Raw genomic sequence first — 8,754 nt, 5'->3', positions numbered from 1 at the left:
TAAAACCACTCTATCCAAATGACCCCTCTACCCATACGATAACTCTACCCATATGACCCCTCTACCCATAAAGCCACTCTACCCATATGACAACTCTATCCATATGACCACTCTACCCATACGACAACTCTACCCATATGACCACCCTACCCATAAAACCACTCTATCCATATGACAACTCTATCCATATGACCCCTCTACCCATAAAACCACTCTATCCAAATGACCCCTCTACCCATACGATAACTCTACCCATATGACCCCTCTACCCATAAAATCACTCTATCCATATGACCACTCTACCCATACGACAACTCTATCCATATGACCACTCTACCCATAAAATCACTTTATCCATATGACCACTCTACCCATATGACAACTCTACCCATATGACCACCCTACCCATAAAACCACTCTACCCATATGACAACTCTATCCATATGACCCCTCTACCCATAAAACCACTCTATCCAAATGACTCTCTACCCATACGATAACTCTACCCATATGATCCCTCTACCCATAAAACCACTCTACCCATATGACCCCTCTACCCATATGACCCCTCTACCCATAAAACCACTCTATCCAAATGACCCCTCTACCCATACGATAACTCTACCCATATGACCCCTCTACCCATAAAACCACTCTACCCATATGACCCCTCTACCCATATGACCCCTCTACCCATAAAACCACTCTATCCAAATGACCACTCTACCCATACGACCACTCTACCTATACAAAATAGAGGCTCAATGTGCTATATACATTGAAATATTGACATTATTTACAGGCTTTACTTCCAGCCTCTCCTGATGGTTGCTGTTGGTCTTAAGCGAGTCCATCAGAGCTTCTTGGATTGGCTGAGGAGCGGTACTGTAATGCTGTTCACAGGATCTGGTTGGGGTAAAGGGTTTATTTTGGGAAAGTGGATTTTAGCTTTGTTTTGGTTTGTTTTTCGGACAGAAGCGTTTTTTGCGGTTTATGAAGCATCAGAAAGATGAAAATCTGACAATAATGCTCATAGTTAGAATAAACAGTATAATGTTTGCGAATGTTTTTAAACTGCCGGAGGGTTTTGGGATTCAAAGTTTTTTTAATATATAACTGTTCTGCGGCAAAAAAAAGCAGATTGGGGATCCCCCGTCAAGTCCACCTGGCTCCAACACTAAGATTTTGAGTCTTCATTTCGACCCTGAAGGGAGGAATGTTTTGATTTTAACTTGGCTTAGGCTCAGACATGGATTTGATTAGTGATCATGATGGATTGAAGGGTTTATAAAGCTCTCACTCTCTCTTACTCTCTCTCTTTCTCTCTCTCTCACTCTCTATCTCTGACTTCCTCTCTCTTTCCACATGGATCATCTCTGAAAATGTGATGACGCCTGTTACTAACAGTCGATTAACATGAATGGGATGAACTAACACTTGATCAGGAACAAGCAGCTGCCGCCGGTTAGCTGCTAATGACGAACATGCCACCTGGCCAATAGCCACTCTGGTTGCGCACTTTGGAGTTCGCTCTCTCGGTCTTCTTCTTTGTGAGTAACTACTGTGACGGGCATGGCTGGCCCTTACATGTGGTTTAGCAATATAAAAAAACAGTGGTATTTTCAACACATATATTCAGTGTGTTCCCTGGTGTATGCTACTTTTGTGTGTGTTTGTGTCTTCCTATCCCCACGAGGCTTTTTCTGCAGTTCTTTAGGCAGGTTTTTGAAACACAAATGGATCAATCAATGTCAAAGCATGACAATGTTGTCATGACTTGACTTTATTTAGCATGTTCACCATCTTAGGTTAGCATGTTAGCAGAAAAAAACATGGTCGTAAAGAAAAGTACAGGAAAATATGGCACTGGAAGGAAAGTCAGAGGATCATTAAAGTCGGTACAGTTCATCCTCTGGAGAATATGAATGTCTCAAAATTTCGTGGCTATCCATCCAATAGTTAGGTACTGGTTGGGTTTTCTCCATTGTCTCATTTGGGAAGTGTTAAATGACGGACTTGAAGAATCAACATTTGAGGAACTCTTGAGCCTCATCGAGAGCATGGCTGACAAATGGAGGCACTGGAGGTCATAACTAGAGGTCGCCATGGGTATTTTAAACAAAACACCTACTGCACGTGACGAGTCACATTAGTTCATTTACTCTGGGGGATTAAACTGTAGGGAGTGGTTAAGATTTATGTTTTAACAGCTGATTTAAAAAAAACTATTCTCAATACATTTAACGGACACTTTTATCGTTCATACATCGTGGAAACAGCTACAGGGAGCAATTCAGGGTCAAGTGTCTTGCTCAAGGACACATCGACTAGGGCGGGGATTGAACCACCAACCCCCTGTTTGAATGACGGACCTGCTAACAACTGACGCACAGTCACCACCGTTGCCATGGGCCTGATACCACTTTTCACCGAATTAAGAGCATATCACTCAGCTTTCTGAGTGTGAACAACTGGCAGCCCTGACGCACATTATAAAACGTCTGGATCAGAGTTGACCAGAAGGACCAGCGCAGGGGCAAAGGTGGAGACTATTGTGCAACGTCAGCTTTTTTTAAAAGGAGGAAGTGATGTCGAAAGAAGGAGAGGGGGAGGCGGGCAAACAGGGACGAGGAGGATTGTGCTACAAGTGAGAATGTGACAGCGTTAACACAATTTAGGAGAAGCAAAGAAGGTGGGGGGTCATTTAGCAGAGAAAGGCGGTGTGTGTGTGTGTGTGTGTGTGTGTGTGGGTGTGACTCACTGGTAGCCGGCAACAGATGTCAATGCAGGGGGTAAAGGCTTTCTCCAAATTGAACCCCTTCCCCCCAGAGACATTAGTTGCTAACATACCAAAAGGAGAGGAGGTGGGGGGTAAAAGTGGGAGGAGAGGCAAGAAATTTAGAAAAGAGAAGAGGAAAAGAGAAAACAGAAGGTTTTTAGGAGAGCAAGAGAGGGAGGAGGTGAAAAGAAAGTGAAGAGAGAGGGGAAGGAAAGGAGACATTACAACCCAAGATCACAGGGGAGGATGTGGCCTCAAATGTGGGGCGGAAAGTCACAGCGTTAATCCAAAGGTCCATGCTGGCAGATGCATCTATATTTAATTTAATTTAAGTGAACACTTTTCAAAAAGGGATACCTCTATCAATGTGTGAATGATATGGGCTCTGAACGACATTCGTAAATGTAACCATGATTTTGTGATCGATAGACTCAAAGGTTCACAGTCATCTCTCCACAATGAGATAATATCTGGTCAACATTCAGAGGAATCAGTGGTACACAGGTGGTAATAAATACTCACCACTGTTTCTGTCAGGAGGTGGGAGGCTTGAAGTTCACAGAGATGTATTGCTGCACTCATTTAATACAAGGAAGATCTAAACATCGGTACCCATCCATACAAGGACCATCTAAACATCGGTACCCATCTCTTCAAGGTCCATCTAAACCAGGGGTCCCCAAACTTTTTCCTAAGAGGGCCACATAACGTTTGCCTTGTCTGCTGGAGGGCCAGCCAGGGGGGGGGGGGGGGGGGGGGTGCTAGTGAGAATGTGCTCACCTGTGTGCGCGCATCACGGCTGAGCGATGCGCGCGCCACCCGCTGGGAGTGCTGCGCATGCAGACAGCATTTAACAGAGCGGAGCAGCGCGTGCGCTCTGATCGCTCTTTTAATGAAGTATTAATACTAAAAATATGCTAAATCACATCGTTTTTAACGTACGGGTACTTTGTTAGTATCGCTACACCGTGCAGCGTGACAGCAGCAGATGTAGCGGACTAACATTCAAGCTAACCTAACTTCCCAAACGCTGTGGACATCTGAACGCTGATTGGCCGAGACGCGACACGTCCATCAAAGATGTTCTATTGCGAAGAGCACCACTCCACATTTTTTCCGCGTCTCACTGCAATCTCAACGGCAGCGGGCCAGGTGAAAAAAATAATTAATCGGAACGCGTCTCTGATATTGTTCAGGGGGCCGGTCCAAATGGGGAGGCGGGCCGGATTCGGCCCGCGGGCCGTAGTTTGGGGACCACTGATCTAAACATTGGTACCCATCCATACAAGGACCAGATAAACATTGGTACCTATCTCTACAAGGACCATCAGAACATTGGTACCCATACAAGGACCATCAGAACATTGGTACCCATACAAGGACCATCAGAACATTGGTACCCATCTCTACAAGGACCATCAGAACATTGGTACCCATCCATACAAGGACCATCAGAACATTGGTACCCATACAAGGACCATCAGAACATTGGTACCCATCTCTACAAGGACCATCAGAACATTGGTACCCATCTCTACAAGGACCATCAGAACATTGGTACCCATCCATACAAGGACCATCAGAACATTGTTACCCATACAAGGACCATCAGAACATTGGTACCGATACAAGGACCATCAGAACATTGGTACCGATACAAGGACCATCAGAACATTGGTACCCATCTCTACAAGGACCATCAGAACATTGGTACCCATCTCTACAAGGACCATCAGAACATTGGTACCCATCTATATAAGGACCATCAGAACATTGGTACCCATCTATACAAGGACCATCAGAACATTGGTAACTATCTCTACAAGGACCATCAGAACATTTGTACCCATCTATAGGACCATTGTAGAATTGCCCATCGCACTTTATGTTTGACTTTCATTCACAACCTTTTGTACATATCGTCATTCACTTTTTCACACATGTCAGGGGAATTCAAAGTCTTATTAGTCTTATAAAGTAGTGTATTTTGAACAACTACATCTCCTCCACCATCATCACTCATTGCATTGTATTTGTTCACTGTAGGAGGTACAGATGACTAACAGTTTCTGGAAACGTGTTTGGCCAAAACACTCTGAAGCAGTTGGGAATGGATGACAGCTTATCTAACAGAACATGGCATCACATCTGTGTTGAAAATGTGTACGATTTACCATAAACTTAATCCAATGTGGACAACTTAAACTGTCCGTGATCCCTGGAGGTGCTTCCCGTTGGCAAACAACTATACCGTGAAACCACAGAGACTTTGAAAAAGAAAGCATTCTTCAGGCTTTACATATTATGTTCATATTATTGGCAACTCACCAATCTGCAGAAAATATGATCTACCAAAATCTTTGTCTTGCAGTTTTTTATTCTTAAACCCCCTCACTGTAGTTTTATTTAGGCAACTGTCCATTATCAGTGTCTGTATATACTGTATGTCCTCAACTAATGGACATCTATCTATCTATATATCTATATCTATGTATCTATCTATGCATCTATGTATCTATGTATATATCTAAATCTATGTATCTATCTATCTATGCATCTATGTATATATGCAGTGGTGTATAAAGTACCCAAAAGTCATACTTGAGTAAAAGTAAAGATACTTGACTGGAAAATTACTCAAGTAAAAGTAAAAGTCACCTATGAGAATACTACTTGAGTAAAAGTATAAAAGTATCTGATTTTTTTTGTACTTAAGTATCAAAAGTAATTTTCTGATATTAAATGTACTTAAGTATTGAAAGTAAAAGTAAATGCTGTTAATAAAAAAAACAAAGGGTCAGAATTTTGAGAATTATGAAGTTTATTTGTTTGGGTGCTGTGGCCGCCATGAACAAGGAGTATGAGCTCGGATGAACTTAGCAATATATGAATACTATGAAATTACTAAAATATAAAAACACGTTTAACACAGAAAAAAGCAGAACCAAAAGTAACAACCAGAATCATCACTTTAAAGTGAACAAATTCTTGTTCATCTTCAAAAGAAGTTGATTTTCAAAATGGACAGATGTCAGCGTCGCTCTTCTGGGGCTGAAGACGAGTCCTGCGATGCTGAAGAGCCGTTCACATGATGCAGGTAGAGTGTGTCTAGCTTCACAGGCCCTGATGGTGCAGGTAGAGTGTGTCTAGCTTCACAGGCCCTGGTGCAGGTAGAGTGTGTCTAGCTTCACAGGCCCTGATGCAGGTAGAGTGTGTCTAGCTTCACAGACAGCAGCACACAGTTGGGAAGCATTTCAGCAAGTCAACGTGATCCACGTCTCCATCCAGCTGTTTGCTGCTGTCATGCGCTTGAGATGAAGAAGAAGTCCTCTTCATCAGATGAACTGGACCTGGTGGCATCACATAGCTGCAGGGAGGGTTCTTCCATGTGCTGCTTGATGTAGTCCATTCCTGAAATAAAGTGAGAGTATTACAGACATGATAGAATTAATAACACTTCCTAACATGTCATGACCCCAACCTAAAGTTTTGTACAAAATAGTTTGTTTTAATTTGAGGTTTATACATTTAGTTTCATGCACTGTCCGTGCATCCAGAGTTGATTTGTGAATATGTACTTGTATCTCTGTAGTTAAACACAACAACAGTCCCAAATCAATATCGTCGCCATTACTGGACCGTCACTCTTATAATATTAATACAAATAATTATAATAATGCTGTAATGATTAGCATTATATTTTAGCTAAGACGACTCAAATCAACAAATTCTCACAACTGTCAACACTTCTTCAGCTCATTAACTCGCTAGAGATCCGTGTACTCTACTCACGCTAATTGTCTCATTTAATTGACGATAGCTAGCGAACGTTAGCCTAACGTACAACATGCGGAGGACAATCAGACTGTTTCCTCCCCTCTCCTGCCAAAGATATAACTTACTACAATCCTGAGGACAACACTGCTAGATATCTTAACAGGTTTATGGTGACTAAACATTAACGTTGCGGCTCATGGGATTAATCTTAGTTTACCTCAATGTGTTTCCTGAGGTTGGTGAGTTGTTGAAGGCCAGTATCTCCGTAGCTTTCGGTCGGCATAAGAGGCACTTCATCCGGTAGGAAGAAACTTTCACTCCGACAAAAGAAAAGAGTTCGCCCAAATATGGCCACGGACGTTGATCTTGGTCACCGTGGTTGTTCGAGTAGCTTCCATTGCTGCTCCACATGAAATGAGTCGTATCTGTAGCCGCTCGCTAGCATCCTGGGCATCACTGGGAAGAGAAAACACGCGGCAAGCACCACTGATCCCCAACCTGTGTGTTCGTGCTGCGTTCAGGTGCGCTGCGGCGTGTTCCACAACAGTCCCCGATGTGCTGCGTTCAGGTGCGCTGCGGTGTGTTCCACAACAGTCCCCGATGTTTCTCATGATTATTTTTTTCCGTAGTAACGAGTAACGATACTGTTTCAGGGGAAATGTATCGGAGTAAAAGTACAAGTTTTCATTGCAAAATGTAGTGAAGTAAAAGTAAAAGTAAACAGAAATATAAGTAGTAAAATAAAGTACAGATACCCAAAAAAACTACTTAAGTAAAGTAACGAAGTACTTCTACTTCGTTACTATACACCACTGTATATATGTATGTATCTATGTATCTATCTATCTATGTATTTATGTGTCTATGCATCTATATATATGTATCTATGTATATATGTATCTATGTATATATATGTATCTATGTATATATGTATCTATGTATATATATGTATCTATGTATTTATGTATTTATGTGTCTTTGCATCGATATATATGTATCTATGTGTCTATGCATCTATGTATCTATCTATGTATCTATGTATATATGTATCTATGTATATATGTATCTATGTATATATGTATCTATGTATCTATCTATGTATACATATATGTATCTATGTATCCATCGATCTATATATCTATCTATGTATCTATGCATCTAAGTATGTATGTATCTATGCATCTATGTATCTATCTATGTATCTATGTATCTATGCATGTATGTATCTATCTATGTATCTATGTATCTATGCATCTAAGTATGTATGTATCTATGCATCTATGTATCTATCTATGCATCTATGTATCTATCTATGTATCTATCTATGTATCTATATATCTATGCATCTATGTATCTATCTATGTATCTATGTATCTATGCATCCATGTATCTATCTATGTATCTATGCATCTATGTATCTATATATGTATCTATATATCTATGCATCTATGTATCTATCTATCAATGTATCTATGTATCTATGTATGTATCTATTTATCTCTCTATATAACTATATATCTATTTATCTATCTAATAACATATTGCTCATTACCAAAATGACCCCATTCAGTAACTCACTCACTCAACAACTAGAGGGATCTAATCCACTCACTCAAATTAGAATTACAGTCAGTGCACTTCATCGCTCAACAGCCCTCATCAGATAAATGTTCATATCACAAACCATATTGGGCTGATCTCCGGTGGTGGTCAGTCACAATACCACTAAAAGTGGGAAATCAGTAGTATTTGATAACCTCTAGTGACTTACTTTGAAATATGATTCTCCATTTACCCAAACTTCTAAAAGCAACAGTAGTATCTCAGACATGAAAGCAGAAATACATTTGATTGACATTTGTCTGTCTTCTTTAGATTTTGGCACTTTGACCTGAACTGAACTTTTTGCTTCCGTATTCCCAGAGGTTACGCGATGTGAGTGAGTTTAACAACATGTATGTTAAGTTGCCAGTATGATGCGGGAGTGAAATTCAAAATGTAACCTCAACTCTCTGTTAATTTGCTCAGGACAAGTAGTGGTCCGAATAGGTTATGCATTCCTGTGACTTAATAAATAATCAGTACACACACGTGGCCAATATAAGGTAAGTGGAGGTGAACAGAGGCCATTGAACCTTCTAACCAGCCACTGCCCGCAAAACAGATATCCACACTGTAGCAGCTCAACTGAGACCTGC

The 8,754-nt window shown here is 41.0% G+C and overlaps 1 long non-coding RNA gene across 1 annotated transcript; it reads right to left on the bottom strand.

Annotated features, from left to right (window-relative positions):
- Positions 1–5,582: 5,582 nt before the first annotated feature.
- On the bottom strand, positions 5,583–7,028 carry LOC130213114 (uncharacterized). The gene is made up of 2 exons (XR_008835449.1): positions 6,774–7,028; positions 5,583–6,190 (listed from the first exon to the last, which is right to left on the bottom strand). It is a non-coding gene; the product is annotated as an uncharacterized LOC130213114 (long non-coding RNA).
- Positions 7,029–8,754: the final 1,726 nt, after the last annotated feature.

Source organism: Pseudoliparis swirei, chromosome 22 (genome assembly GCF_029220125.1).
Source record: "Pseudoliparis swirei isolate HS2019 ecotype Mariana Trench chromosome 22, NWPU_hadal_v1, whole genome shotgun sequence".
NCBI classification, from domain to species: domain Eukaryota; kingdom Metazoa; phylum Chordata; class Actinopteri; order Perciformes; family Liparidae; genus Pseudoliparis; species Pseudoliparis swirei.
The sequence above is the reverse complement of the archived record's forward strand: the minus strand, read 5'-3'. Positions and strand labels throughout refer to the sequence as shown.